Source organism: Lynx canadensis, chromosome C1 (genome assembly GCF_007474595.2).
Source record: "Lynx canadensis isolate LIC74 chromosome C1, mLynCan4.pri.v2, whole genome shotgun sequence".
NCBI classification, from domain to species: Eukaryota; Metazoa; Chordata; class Mammalia; order Carnivora; family Felidae; genus Lynx; species Lynx canadensis.
The window spans coordinates 66,841,672-66,857,665 of record NC_044310.1 but is presented as its reverse complement, the minus strand read 5'-3'; positions in this window follow the sequence as shown (position 1 = coordinate 66,857,665).

Here is a 15,994-nt window from a genome sequence, read left to right as displayed (position 1 = left end):
ATAGCTGAAAGCAAAGTTTCCAGGATGACTGCTGAAAAGCTGCATCTTTGGATTTCGACCCAGACCTCTTCGATGTGGATCCAAAATCTCTGGTGATCATCATGCTTGCCACAGTTTGAGAGCCATCATATGTGGATAAAGTTTAGACCTGAAACCTCCTGTCAGCACACACCAGTCAGCACTGGCACTCCCTTACCAAACTTAGTGGGGATTCACATAGAAAAAAAAAAGATGCTTCTTTTGTGGGCAAAGAAATTATATCCAAATAGTTAAAAGCAAAAGTTTTAAAATCCATTTGACTTTTGCTTGTATCGTAATGGCAGATTGCCTCTTCTCTCTAGGCTTCCCTTCCCTTCCCTTCCCTTCCCTTCCCTTCCCTTCCCTTCCCTTCCCTTCCCCTCCCCCCCTTTCCCTTCCCCTCCCCCTCCCTTCCCTTCCCTTCCCTTTGCTTCCCTTCCCTTCCCTTCCCTTCCCTTCCCTTCCCTTCCCTTCCCCTCCCCCTCCTTTCCCTTCCCCTCCCCCTCCCTTCCCTTCCCTTCCCTTCCCTTCCCTTCCCTTCCCTTCCCTTCCCTTCCCTTCCCTTCCCCCTCCCTTCCCTTTCCTTCCATTCCCCTCCCCCTCCCTTTCCTTTCCTTCCATTCCCCTCCCCCTCCTTTCCCTTCCCCTCCCCCTCCCTTCCCTTCCCTCCCCTCCCCCTCCCCCTCCCTTCCCTTCCCTTCCCTTCCCCCTTCCCTTCCTTTCCCTTCCCTTCCCTTCCCTTCCCTTCCCTTCCCTTTCCTTCCCCTCCCCCTCCCTTCCCTTTCCTTCCCTCCCCCTCCCTTCCCTTCCCTTCCCCTCCCCCTCCCTTCCCTTCCCTCCCCCTCCCCCTCCCTTCCCTTCCCTTCCCTTCCTTTCCCTTCCCTTCCCCTCCCCCTCCCTTCCCTTCCCCCTCCCTTCCTTTCCCTTCCCTTCCCTTCCCTTCCCTTCCCTTCCCCCCCTTCACTTCCCCTCCCCTCCCCTCCCCTCCCCTCTCCTCCCCTCCCCTTCCCTTTCTCTTTGTGTATTCTGTTAGATTATTTCAAACCAAGGGCCATGTCTGGTTTACATATTCCTAGCACCTAGCTGAGTAAATTATTGTTGCCTACAGATGATGGTGATGTTCATTACTAATTAAATGAAATTATGCTTATCTCATTGGATATATATAGAAAACCATTAAAATAATATAGATAATGTTTCAATTATAATAAAAAGTCAGCCATTCATTCTGTGTTAACTTAGATTTCTGTCCCCAACCTAAGTTCTAGGTATGTAAAGATAAATAAAATCCTTGACCTTAAATATCTCACTGTTTTATGAAGAGAAAGTCAAATAAATGAGGAATTGCTTTAAAATATAATAGAAAAAAAAAGAGTATGATGTAATATAGGAAAAAACTTCTAGGTCAGATGGGGTAGTGAGACCAAGCACAGGGCAGTTAGAGAAGACTTCTCTCAGGATATGACATGCCATTTGTGTTAATTTCCTACAGCTGCTATAACAGATCACTACAAAATAGGTGACTTAAAACAAGAGAAATTTGTTCTCTCAGTTCTGGAGGCCAGAAATCCAAAATCAAGGTGTCAGGAGGGCCATTCTCCCTCAGTAGGCTTTAGGGAAGAATCCTTCCTTGCACCTTCCTATTTTTGGCTGCCTTCCAGCAATCCTTGGCACTTCTTGGCTTGTACCTGCATCATTCCAATCTCTGCTTCTACCTTCACATGTCTTTCTCCCCTCTTTACCTCTGTCCTTTCTTCTTGTTGTAAGGACATCAGTCATTGGATTTAGCCTTCCAGCCCCCCAACCTGCCAAATCTATTATGACCTCATATAATTATATCTGCAAAGACTTTATTTCTAAATAAGGATGCATTCTCACCTGGTGGACATCGATGGGGAGAGGACACTATTCAGCTCACGCAACATCTAAATAAGAATTTTGAACTACCAATAAAGGTTGATCTGACCAAGAAGGTAGAGAATAACTTGCCTGTGATGCACACTGCATTGTTGATAGTGGCCTGGCCACATAAACACTCTGTTACTTTATGGTCACTCCTGTCTACACAGAAATTCTAGGCCGAAGCCTACTTTTTGCACTTGGGTTTGCAATCTATCTTTTGCAGCTCCTGGATGCTCCATCTATGCCAATCCCCTCTGGAAATAGGAGGTCAGGTCTAGTATGGATACCAATAATCTCTCCAACCTTCATGCCTCACTGGTTTGAAAGAATCCTTTTGCTTTCCAGACTCATGAACGAATCCTCCTTACAGAAGCTAAGATCATGGTTGTAACTCCTCTCCAGGAAAGAAGATATCTGGCTTTGATTTAACAGAGGTCTTTACATGACTTCATCTAACTTATTTGTACCTGGGCCTCTCCAAAATCAGGAATAGCAAGATTGATGCCAGTCTGTACTTTACCCCTCTTACAACAGCATTTATCCTAAAGGGAGCAGAAAGAGGACCTGATGGAGGTGAAAAAAAGAACTATGGTTTCTATTAAAAAATGATGAAAAGAAGCTTGTGTGCTTCAGTTTCTTTTCCTGCTTAATCTTTTCAGCAGAAACATTCAATACTTTTTTTTTACTCCTATTTCTAGAAAATGAGCCAGAAAAGAGGTTCATTTGTTTTCTAGGTTCAACAGCATTGGAGACCAATCTTTGCATATACAATTTATAGGGTCTACTGAAAGAAACTCCCTATGACCATGAGAGTTTCCTCCAAAGATTTGCTTGGAATTGATGAGTTTTTCTGCCACTTTAACCTAAATTGTTGAACATAATAAGCTACCCTCTACACCTTTCTGAAAAAACAATACTGCCTGTCTTATTGCCTTTATTCTGAAAGTTAATGACATCCTTGTAGGTAAAGTGGCATCTGACCTCTTAACCACCTATTCCACTGGAGGAAAATGGCATGGGCAGGGTTAGACTTTGTGTACAAGGTATAGCACCTCTGAGCAGAAAATAAGCATCTCAGAAGGTTTTTTAGTGCGTTGCATTATCAAATAATTTAAAAATTTTAATTCAGTCTATATTATCTTTATTTAGATTGGCCTATTTCCATTCCTGACTCTTCAATAACTGTGAACTAACCAAGCAAGGGGAAAGTCAAAAAAGTGAATTATATTTGCTTGTGGAAGAGCTAGTATGCAAGCAATAAATAACAGCTAGTTTATCTGAATATAAAACAGGATTAAATCAACCAACTTGGTAAAACAGAATTTTAAGTGGAACATTCTTCAAGTGATATACTAAAATTGCTTCCAACAAGAGTGCCTGTATTTATTTAATTTTAAATGAATATCACCATATTCTCATATTTGTATGCATTTTGGATCAGGTACTTGTTGAACATTTAAAACAACTGCTTTACTATAAGAATATTGACAATTTGGTAAGAATGTCTTCTTTTGTTAAAGATTATTTACATTAAAAAAATTAAATGCTAAACCAGTAGCTCAAAGCAAGAAAAATGGCATGATTTCCCAGTTTAAAAAAAAAATGTTGGTATAAAAAACAGTGAAGGGGTGTAAACTAAACAAGAAACATTCCATTTTCTGGAAGATAATATTTATATATTTCACATTTTATTTTAATATTGCATTAGAGGGAAAATAGGCCCTCATATCATATTTGAAAAAGTCGGGATATATACATTCTACAAATATAAATACTATATTTCATTTTTATTGTAATTCTATTTCTGTAGCTATTTCACTGCTTCACTAATTTTCATCTAATGACAACACCACACACATGCAAGTACTTTGCTTTCAAGAAAAGTAAAATAGTTCAAAGGTTACAGACTTTTGATACTGACTAACTTAAGGAGTCCATACAGATTATGATCCCTGGCTTTGGTATCTGCCATTTACCAAATGGATGACTTTAATCAAGTTAGATAGTATCTCTTTACTTAGGTTCCTCATCATTAAATAGGGATAATAGTACCTTCTCCATTGGATTCTTGTATGATGAAAATAGTTAATAACCTGCATAGGTACAGTGTTTAGAACAATGCCTTGCTCTATGTACTTGAGAACATGTCAACAATTATTACCTACAAATGGAGATATTAGAGTCCTCTCAGAGCTGTTGAGATAATTAAATGAGACAGTATGTATACAGCATCTTTTATAGTCTCTAAAGTGATACAAATGTTAATTTATTATTAAGTGATTGGCAAATAGGTGTCCTCTGTCTCTGTTGCTCTCATGTGCCGTACGGGCTACAGCAAGTCTTCTAACCTATCGGTCTCATCTTTAGAGCTCCTGTAGTTGCTTTGAGGGTGCACATGAAGTCAGTTTACAGAAAGTAAATGGTTATATAAATGGAAATAATACTCATAACCTTCCCCAATAGTTTTTATAGTTACTGGGTCTTTTGTTGTTGTTTGGTTGGTTTTTTTGTTGGTTTGTTGTTTTTGTGTGTGTGTGGTATTCACGCTAGCATACTGTGTTATGGATGGAACAGATACTGTCACCATTTTGAGGAGAGAAAACTAAGGAGTTGAGACATCAGAAAGCTGTTCAAGATTATTCAAGCACTTTGTAGCATAGCTGGAAGTTAATGCAAGTTTCCCAAATTCAAGGTCAAGAGATTGCGCTTTTAGAAAGAAAAGTCTTGTCACTATTATATTTAAAGCAACATGGCCAATTGAAGTTTCTTTCCAGCAGCACACTATTTCAGTTATAGAGCTGAAAGGTAAGTGCTGACAGGATCTATTTCTACCAAACCTGATGAAAAAAATGATTTCTAAGATTGCCAAGGTGTCACTGAAAGCTTCTACTGACACCTGATTTTCTAATGGATGCTTGATGATTATTTAACGCCTTGGCATAGACAATATTTGAATAAGAGTCCAGTGAAAATAAAATCTATGTTCAGCAGCTAACCTGCCCTAAACATTATATATTTACTATATCTTTGTTTTCTTTCCAAATTTAAAATGTTCACTTCATCAACCCTCCTTACCCACACATGAGCTCTTTACAACTAGGCACAAATCCTTTTTAAGGAATGAAGCAGATATAAATAAATAAATACATGAATAAGCCTGTTCACTGTGTAATTTCTTTTCTGTCATCCTATTATATTGGTTAAGAAGCATTGCTTTATATGTGTCGGTGGACATAATATTACAGGATAATTGAGGCTATTTCCAGATTGGAATCAATTTTTCTATTGAGCATAGTGTTTTTAGTGAACTGAAGCAAAGTGACTACTTGACGAAGCTATATGTTTGTGATTACAGAGAACCAATTAAATTCCACTCTGTAATTAGAATTTTTTTTAAATTAGTCATTGCATGTAGGAATTTGCTTTTTGATGTTAAGGCAAATATTTGGTTTAATTATGAGAATAATTTTGCTTACTATTTGCAAAAGATCAAAAAAGAAAAAGAAAAAATGCAATTTTCTTTCATACAGAGGCTACTATCTTTTTGAAAGTTTTTTTAGGTTCTGCTCCAAGCTTGCATATGATATTTATTCATAAACTCATTCACATTTATTGTTGGATGCGATTAGGAGAGTCCCTGAAAAAAATAGAAAAACATTTCTAGGGAGGTTAGACTTGTGTTTTTGCTTCTACTGTTGTCCATGATGTAGATTTAGGCACTTGGCTTCAGATTAGAGACGTATTAGGCAGCCTTGAGTTTCAGCTGGCTCCCATATCCTCATGTCCTAAAGCCTTAGCTGTCAAATTTAAGCCTAGGTTTAGAAAGAGACCAAATTAGTGATCTTTGCCTGAAGGTGAGTGATTTTTAAGACACTGATAGAGTGTTAGATTTGCCAGAGTTTTATATTTCATTTCTTATGATATTTTTTAGAATTGCTTATGGTCTTTGGTGAAGCACAATCATGTAGTAAGCCATAGACGATTAACCTGGTCATTTCCCCAAGGCTCTAGTACATGAAAATACTGGATAAAGATACCTTGGGAATGCACTGCAACAGCAAGAAACAATGCAGCTTTTGATGTTCTTCTGCCCTTCTATATGTTGACGGCAGATTGTGATAATGTGTGATCCTACTATATTCCACTACTGGTCATTTCCATATCTCCCTGAGAACATAAAAAGAACCCAGTGAACCACTCTCTTTGGGAGCTCCCTGGACTGCACAGGGATTTCCACTAATGCAAATGTATAGGAGAGTTTACTAAAGGAAACTTTACAAATGGTGGGGCTTTTAAGTGAAATTGTTTGGATATTTAGAAATGTACTTTTATTAATTGTTTTAGACCTTAGTTCTATACATAAGGGAGCTATTATAAAAATGTTTAAATCACCAGCTGCTAGGAACAAGGTTTTTTTATATTAATAGCTAATGTTTTATTTTGGGTTTAGCCAAAATTTGAAGGTAGTAATTGCTATTATTTACTCACAACTAAAAAACAAACAAACAAAAACAAAAACATTTACTGAGATATAATTTATATGCAGTACCATTCAGCTGATTAAAGCATATGATTTAGTGATTTTTATTTGTTCTAATTTTAATAGTATATCCACAAAGTAGAGCAACCGTCAACATAGTCTAATTCTGGGCATTTTGGTTACCACAAAATGCAGTCACTATCCATTCTCCCCACTGCTCCAGCCCTAGGCAAACACTGATCCAATTTCTGTTTCTGTAGATTTCTAATCTTTCTTAGAAATGGAAGGATGCAGTATGTGATCTTTCTGTGACTGCTTGCTTTGACTTAGCCCGTTTCAAGGTCCACCTGTTTTGTAGTGTGTCAAAAACTTCATTTCTTTTTCTTGCCAAGTCACATTTAACTATATAGATACAACTAACACATTTCGTTTATCCGTTCATTAGTTGATGGACATTTGAGTTGTTAACACTTTTTGGCTATTGCGAATAATGCTTCAGTGAACACTTGGACACAAGTTTTTATTGGCTTTACGTTTTCATTGCTCTTTGGTATATACCTAGGAATTGCGGTGTCATATGGTAACTTTATGTTTAACATGTTGAGGATGACCCAGCTGTTTTCTAAATGGTTGCACTATTTTACATTGCCCTCAGCAACATACAAGAGTATCGAATTCTCCACAGGCTTGCCAACATTTGTTATGGTCTGTCTTTATGATTATAACAACCCTAGTGGATGTAAAGTGGTTTTATTCTGCATTTCCCTAAAGACTAATAATGTTGAGAGTCTTATCATGAGCTTATTGATAGTTGGTATATCTTTGGGAGAATGTCTATTCAAATACCTTTTGCATTTTTAAATTGGCTTACTGTTCTTATTATTGAGTTGTAAGTGTCTTTGTGTTGTCTGGGAAAAAGTCCCTTATGAGATATATGGTTTGTAAATATTTTCTCTCATGCAGTGGGTTTCTTTAGATTTTCTTTATGGCATCATTTGCAGAGTAAAATTTTTTTTTTTTTTTTTTTTTTTTCTCACTTCCCTAATCCCTTGCCATGGTTCCAAATAAATTACTTGTTCTGAAATCCCTTTCTCCATAAATGCTTTTGAGGGAACTGATTTCAGTATCTTCCTTTATTTTAATTCAGTTGCCAGTGTTTGGTTTGATTCAATTATTAAACCATAAATTACAAAAAAAATCCTTATTTGGTGATGTAAATGATTATAAAAGCCTATGTTGCATCTGTTACCCATATTTATAACCTAGCAAGGAAGTTCCACATTTAACCTGCAATTTGTAATACTTTTCTTCCTGTAAGGAATGCTGTTATGTTATGTTATGTTATGTTATGTTATGTTATGTTATTTTTTTGGAAAGAGCATTATTTGTAAACTTGACCATTCAGATTAAGGAGCTGAGTGGTCTCTCACTGCCAGGAACACCAAAACAAAACCAAACAAAACTGTTGGCTTCTCTCACATTTCTACTATTTCACATGGGGGAAAAACACATAGTAATTAAAAGTGCAGTTATCACAGCACCAAAGCATTAATACCCTGCACATACTAAATGGTCACTGAACCTTTGCTGCATAAAGTTTTTAAAAAATTGCAAAGAAGCCTGGTAGTTGAATGATACAAGGGAATTAACATAATGCAAGATCTAAAAGGAAATCTAATTGCAGAATAAGTCATAAGTGAGTAATTGTTGTACTGAAGACTTACCCTGCTATAGAAAGGTGACATAACCTAAGTCTCAGAGCAGAAAAGTTACCAGATACAACTTGAGAAATCAAGAGGTAATTTTTTTTAATGTTTATTTTTATTTTTGATAGAGGAAGAGAGGCAGAACACTAGCAGGGGAGAGGCAGAGAGAGAGAGGGAGACACAGAATCTGAAGCAGGCTCCAGGCTCTGAGCTCTCAGCCAGGAGCCCATTGTGGAGCTGGAACGCATAAACCATGAGATCATGACCTGAGCTAAAGTCAGACACTGAACTGATTGAGTCACTCAGGCACCCCAAGAGGTAGTTTTAATTTTGCAACCTAAGTTTCCCCTTTGAAACTGGACGAGACCCCTATCTACATAGAAAATATTAAAGGTTTGAATTCTGGTGGTTCTCATCCCTACCATACTGATAAAAGGGACAAGAGAGCTGTCCCCAAAACAGGCCAAAAAGAATTGAGCAGTAGAATGGTTTTGAATGACTAAGAGATCTGTTTAATAAACTTCTAAATCTCGTGAAATAATCAGAAGATGCTCACAGATAAATAAACTCAATAACTCTGCTTTTGGATAGTGTTAATAATGTCTGTTAGCGACCCTCCCTGCAGACACTTAGAAGGAGACGGTGACTGAATGCATGTATGAAGAGGCTCAGGAACTCTGAGGAAGTCAGGACTGTGGGGCGTGGGAACATCACTATGCTCAGATATGGGGGCATGAAGAACCAAGAGACCCAAACATGGAAGAAGTGAAAACCTAGTCCATTTGAGACTGTGATTTTTTTTTTCCTTTACGGGTTTTAAGCACTTTTATGGAGGGAGTACTTGCTCCTATAAAGTAGATGTAAAGCAGACTGTTTTTGGCATAAGCGCATCGGAACCTACAAATGCTTCTTAATCCACCTTTCACTTTGACTGATAATCCTCAGCCTCTGAAAACTTACGTGAAAATAAAGTTAAGAAACACATTTTTACAAATGTCCCCTTTAGGTTTTAGGAATATTTACTACCCTGAGCTCAGGTTTCTGCAGTAGCATATAATTAAATGGTGCTTCCAAGTTTTGAATGACAATATCATATTGAATTCAGAAAGAAAAACTGTCAGCAAAATGTAGATTATTCATGTTGTGAATTCAAGGATCTTGAATTGAATGAAATACTTTTTAAAATGTAGAAAAGAGGGAGGCAGATGAAACAATTGCAAACTCCTGATGAATTATACTGTTCGGAGAATTAAATTTTTAATGTTAACTAAGAAAAACTGGTGAAGCTAATATAGTCTCAAGAAGAACACTATCAAAGATTCTCTTCTAGGCAGAATGCCAGACAGCTTGAGCCAGCTTTCTGCAGCAATACCTTCAGGTTTTATTTAAATTGAAATAAAGCCTGCTGTCTTAGCTTTAGCTGGCACAATGAAATGCACCAGCTTCTTGCTCAATTCCAACATTGGTCCTGCAGTTGCATCCAGTGATATATATTTGCAAATATGTGTCATAATGTTTTTACATAGCTTGCCAAAAATTATTGTCAAAACTCATTATTCAGCTAAGAGTAAAAGAAATGAATAGATATATACATGACTAAATAAATAAATAAATAAATAAATAAATAAATACCACCAGTAGCTTCACAGTTCATTTGCCAGAAGTAATTCAGTTGGAAATTGAAACATCTGGAAATAAAATGGATGTATCACAGAAATTACATTGACCTAATTAGGGTCATCTGGACTTATTCCTTTCAATGACACTTTTTTTTTTAAACTTTACTAATAAGTAACAAATAATCTTATCTTCAATTCAGTTCTTAATTTCTTAAGGGATGAGACTATGGAGACCCTTAAATTAGCCAAGTAGATTTGCATTTTGAGAATGTTTCTAAAATTTCATATATTCATCCAGTTCTTCATTGTGATTGACGATGGGCCTTGCTTCTTAGTATAGAGTCCTTACACTGTTTCAAACAAATATTTTCTATGTCCACACAAACATATATTCATAAAACCTTGTAACCACATACATCAAGCACATACATAAAGGAGGTTATCACATCCCCTTTATTGGACATATTATTAAAATGTTGCCTGTTTAAGAATGAATTTATTTTACCTTTTATTAAAAAGAAAACCACAGGCCCCAAATAGAATCACTTATGCCAGGCCAAGTCACCACACTAAAGTTTAATACCTAACTGTGATTTTAACCTCCTCCAAAAATGTCTTCTTAACCACTCAGTCAGGGATTTTCTGGGCAGCACCAGTGATTTAATCTGTTACAGGGCCCCTCTTCAACCCACAAAGGAAGAGGAGATAATCTGCATAACACTCCCTGCCCTCCCCCCCTAAGGGAAGCAGACCTTGCCTGAAACAATTCTTTGTTTTGTTTTGCTAATAACTTCCTTCCTACAAATGCTTCTTAATCCTTGTCTCCTTAATCCTTGTCTCACCTTCTTTCTTGTAAAATCTTTCCATTTGTACAACTCCTTGGAGCTCAACTCTACTTGCTAGATGGGAGGATGCCCCATTCTTGAATGGCTTTATAAAACCAATTAGATCTTCCAATCTACTTAGATGAATTTTGTTTTTTTTAATTATAGTACCAAATGTACTATATGCATTTACTATATGCATGTTATCCTCAAACTGTATATCTAGGTTGAGAGGATTTTAACTATTGTTTTGCACTGATAACAGAAATAATCCAGATTCTAAATAAAAATCTCAATTCCCTTAAGAATTTAACTTTGATCTCAATATATTTTACTAATGCATTTGGACAATAATTTAGTTTTAATTATAATTTTTCACAATATAGTGTCTTAAACAGACTGTTTTATATGATTACCATATGGATCATTTCAATAACATAAACAATATTTATTGAATATCTACCTGATACAAAATATTATGCTAGTTGATACGGAGACAGTGGATACAATTATGAAGCACAGCTGACCCTCTAAAGCGCTTAAAATCTAGTAGGGAATAAAAGACTTGGAAAGTAAACTAACAACAACTGGAAATAAAGAGGAGAAGGAGTTGCTCTTCCTTTCTTTCTTTTCTTTTTAGAATAGTAGTCTGTTATTAATTTGAGCCAGATCCTAAAGAACAGAAAGACTGAGAAATGGGTGTAGAATGGCAGAAACTGTCTTTTGTGGGAGAATATTTTGATACTCAAAGAGACCTGGATAGCAAGATGAGGAATAAAATTAGAATAAGTCATTTTTGATAGGTGAACGATTTCAAATGGAAGAACAATAGTAGAAAATCTGAAGTGAGAAAATAGGTTTCCAGGTGATGGCCAGTTTACAGAGGGACCCACTTAAATTTATATGAAGGATTTTGAGGTGTGAAAATCTGACTAGAAGAATGAAATAGGTATCATAATACTGAATGTAGAATTCAATGACCTAACTTTCTAATGTGCCTTCCCTTATAGCACATGTTGAAAAATTGAAACTACAATATCCCAGAATCCTTTGCAACTAGGTTTCAGTATCCAAATTAATCCCTTTCATATAGATGCACTTACACTTGATTTGGAAGATGAAAATTAGTGACGTTTTTTCTCTCTCCATTGGTGGTTGCTGCAATGCATGTTCATGAACGCACTGGGTATTTCTTTAACAGCATTACAGAGTTAAGTTACTAATTGTGGGTGTCAAGAGGCAGTTGCCACAATAATAGTGATAGCTCTCTAATTCCTTAAATTAAAGCTCTAAAAGAGCTTTCTCAATTCTTCTTTCTGATACTGGCAGAGGTAGTATCCCTCATGGGCCATTTTAATGATGTAGTGCCAAGAGTTATGTGACTTGGAGACTCAGGATGGGGCCCACATCTGCAACTTATCAGAAATGTTTGTGAGCATGTAATTTCTTGTATGAAGTCACTTTTTATAAAGATAAATAAAGTGGTTTATGCATTTTGCCCCTAAGGTCTATGTGATCAACAATAAAAAAAGATATTCATTGGAATTTTGGAAAACCACGCTTAAACTCAATCCACTCAAGACTAAGATAACTATGACAACATTAGTATGCACCTTGGTAGAGTGTGTCTCTATTGAAGATTTTGGCTAAATAAATTATTGGTTAATCCTTCAGTTTAATCCTGTGGATTAAATAGCACGTAATTTCAGTGTGCAGTATTCTATTTCAGTAATCAATGATGTTTCACACAGTAAAATCTTAATGTTCTAGAAATCTCAGGGAATAAGACTTCTGGCCAGAAGATTTTTCTGGATAGTCAAGGATATTAGTCATTAGGATATTATGGACATTTATATTTAGGTATAATTGTTATTATCCAATCACACAGTGAAACTTAATATTGTTGCAAATAGGAAAAATATTCTAAAAAATCCATGAAGTGAGAATCTCATTAATTCAATTTCACAAATAGGCATGCTATCAACTTTTTAGCACATATATCATCCTTTGCAAATGGTTATTTATTTTTACATTGCTTTATTACTTGTATTCTAAAAGTAAGTCGTACGACTTGGACCATGTCTCATGCTACATAATAAATAGGTAAATTAATAACCATCTTTGATTTGCTGTCTATTATATTGTTTTAAACTTATTTATAATAATTGCTACTGTGATTATTCTGGGATATTTAAATTTAAACTACTTCATGGATATTGTCCGACCTATGACCCATATAGATCTGTCTGTGAAAAAAATAGGTAGATGTGAGTTTTCCTTGATAACTCGGGGACAGCCTGTGAATTGTTATCAGTACGACATCTGTATTTAGGTATAAAGACAGTACATGGCATAGAAATCAGTGTCTAATGATTTGACTTCCTGGAAAAAAATCTTTACTCTCTCACACTCCAAGGAGGCCTCTTCACTTTTGCCCTTAGGGTTTGTTGCCTATCTAATATCACTCAAGGCATCTTTAAACTCTGAACACTATTTCAATATACCAGAGGTATCTCTGTTTTGTATATCTGCCTTCTGTCTTTTTAACACTATATATTATTAAGTAGGAATCAGGAGATATCATTTTTTTTAATGTGTACCAGTGTGTCATATCAGGCTTATTCAATGTCATAAAGATACCACAAAGTAAAATAACAACTTTATTGTTAATTTCTGTTAAAGTGAGATTAGAATGTTTTGCTTGGTCAAGAACACAGGCTTTCACAAACCTTCCTAATCCTACCTTGTAAGTTAATACTGAAACACAGTATTGGAAGAGATTTAGCTGTCTGTAGATTGCAGCCAGCTTGCAAATCAATCACAGGTAAATTGAGTAAATGAGACTTTTTATATGAACACCAAACCTATATTGTATTTTTGTTTATTTATTTTCTTTGTTAAATTTTTATTTTGAGATGATTTCAAACTTCCAGAAAATTAACAAGAATAATACAAAACCTTATTATATCTTTTCTAGGATCTTTAAATATTAACATTATACCACATTTGCCTTATCATTCTATTTCTGCATATATGTATCACTTTTTTTTTCTTGACCATTTGAAGGTAGTGTGCATTTTCTTAAAACAAGCACATCCTCCTCATAATCACAAAAGGATTGTCAAAATTAGGAAGTTAGCACTGATATCATACTATCCTTTAGTGTATATATCCCATTTAAATTTACTCAATTTTCTCATGTATGTCCGTGAGAAATTCAGGATCCAATGGGTTATGATGTGTGATTTTCACTATTTATTTAAATTTACCAATTGTCTCAGATTTGGTAGCAGAAAAAACTTAAATTGATCCCTGTATCCCTTTGACATGATAGCATAATGATGCCTCTTATTCTTTGATCATAGCCTTTCTTCTAGCACAAAAAAGATGTTCCGGGTTTAGCTTATAATTTTTTGACCCAGATCTGGAATAAGTCATTTCTCCAAGGAGTTTTTTTTTCTTTCTTTTTTTTTTTTTTTTGTTGGGGAACTGAATTTAGAAACTGATATACAGATGATATATACATAGGTTTACTCATCGATAGTGGGGTATTATTGCTGCTGGGGTGTCAGCAGGCAAGGCTGGAAGACAAATGTTTGTATAATCATGCACATATATCCACCTATGTGTCTGTATCAACTCTATATGTATATTTATAGGTAAATATATTTAAAAATGACTTCACACCAATAGTTCCAATATCAATTCAACTTCAAAGATTTTTATTCTGCCTTTCTCCTTTCTGTGTTGTGTACTCTCTTCTCCAACTGTAAGAAACATGACTACCACTATCCCCACTGTAATGATGAGGCCTCATGACTATTCTAACACTTCAATCAAAAGATGGAATCCGTTAATTAAAAAGACAATAAAATCTGCCCACTTGCTCTTGCCCCTCCCTTTCTCTGTGGTTGGCATTAAAGTTTGAGGATCCCGTGTTCAATAGGAATTGGGGGAGAATGTGGTCAGCCTAATGGGCTATGTGCAATCGATACTGGGGCCCACGTGGCCAATCCATACATACTGAGTATCTACCACGCATAAGATATTCTCCTATGTGGGGCGCCTGGGTGGCGCAGTCGGTTAAGCGTCCGACTTCAGCCAGGTCACGATCTCACGCTCCGTGAGTTCGAGCCCCGCATCAGGCTCTGGGCTGATGGCTCAGAGCCTGGAGCCTGTTTCCAATTCTGTGTCTCCCTCTCTCTCTGCCCCTCTCCCGTTCATGCTCTGTCTCTCTCTGTCCCAAAAATAAATAAACGTTGAAAAATTAAAAAAAAAAAAAAAAAAGATATTCTCCTATGTGTTTTGGAGGAGTGGCTTAGATCTAACTGTATTCATATGCTTTTTCTTTTTTATTAGTATAATTTCACCATGTCTGTTAAATGTTAAGAAACTTTTTTTTTTAATTAGTTACTTTTTTGAGAGAGAGAGAGAGAGACGGAGAGGGAACACCCAAGGGGGAAGGATCAGAGAGAGAGGGAGAGGGAAAGAATCCCAAGCAGGCTCCACACTGTCAGCACAGAGCTCAATATGGGTCTTGAATTCATGAGCCGTGAGATCATGACCTGAGGTGAAACCAAGAATCTGGACGCTTAACTGACTGAGCCACCCAGGTGCCCCAGGAAAGTTTTTTTCCTTATCTGTCATCTCATCAGTGGTTATCTTCTGATTCTTGCCTGTCATTATTCCTGCTCTTATACTCCTTGTAACCTCCTTGTTCTATTATATCAGCCTGGGTGGATAGTGCAATATCACGGTTGTGGTGTGGCACTGCCCAGAGCACCTGCAAATGGCCTGATACTGGACAAGTCAATGCTTTTTGATTAATAATATGTGTACATAGTGTATATATACACACATCACAAGTTCTAAAGAAGGGAACAAAATAATAGAAAGACAGAAACCCTCCTGTTCTTCCAACTTTGTCATTCTAGGCTGTTGTCTATTCCTCGCAGATGTGTTCATTATTAGTTCCTTAACAATTTCTGGATAATTTTGCACATGCTCTATACTCTTCCTCTATTCTACTGAGGAAAATCAGAGCTCTGAACTTTGGTAAGAAAGTTGTAGTATTTTCTCACTCCTAGGCTCTATTCCTCCTCTTTCCCCCTGCTTTCTTCAGTTCAACCACTATTATCTATGGCCCACACCTCAAAGCAGCATATTCCTTTTGTTAGAGCAAAAAAGCAGACATAGTTTAGCAATTTGGAACACACAAATGGAATAATGAAAGCATCACTCCTACTGTGAAACCACAAACTTATGCACGTCACTAGAATTGATCTCACATTTGTTTTCTATATGATGCCATGTGTCACATGAATAACATTTATTTACATATTTATCACAAGTCTATTTATAGTAGCAGTAATGAAGCCAGTAGGTAGGAATCAGGAAAATGTTTTTCGTGTGTTTGAAATGGGGTTTTATTTTTGATTTTCTTTC